The sequence below is a fragment of the Nicotiana attenuata genome, chromosome 12 (genome assembly GCF_001879085.1).
Source record: "Nicotiana attenuata strain UT chromosome 12, NIATTr2, whole genome shotgun sequence".
Lineage (NCBI taxonomy): Eukaryota > Viridiplantae > Streptophyta > Magnoliopsida > Solanales > Solanaceae > Nicotiana > Nicotiana attenuata.
The window spans coordinates 43,587,052-43,587,536 of NC_032000.1; positions in this window are offsets into that span (position 1 = coordinate 43,587,052).

Sequence of the window (485 nt, forward strand, 5' to 3'; positions counted from 1 at the left end):
AAAGGCTAAACTTACTATTACTTTCTATTAATGCCCTTTGGTCTTAAGAATGCAGGTGCAACGTATCAAAGGTTGGTCACCCAAATGTTTCAAGAACATTTAGGTAAAACCATGGAAGTATATATAGATGATATGCTAGTTAAGACTCAACATTCAAAAGATCATATATCGCACCTGTCTGATACGTTTAAAATTTTACGAAAATATAATATGAAGTTGAATCCAGAAAAATGTGCATTTGGTGTGGCATCAGGTAAGTTTTTAGGTTTTCTTGTTTCTAACTGTGGTATTGAAGTTAATCCTGCACAGATTAAGGCCATTGAAGAAATCCCTGATATACTTTCAAACAAGAAAGAGGTTCAAAGACTAACAGGAAGAATCACAACTTTGGGAAGGTTCATTTCTAAATCATCGGAAAAATGTTTTAAATTTTCTCGGCTCTTAACAGCAGGATCATTTTGAATTGGATGAGGAGTGTCAACAAG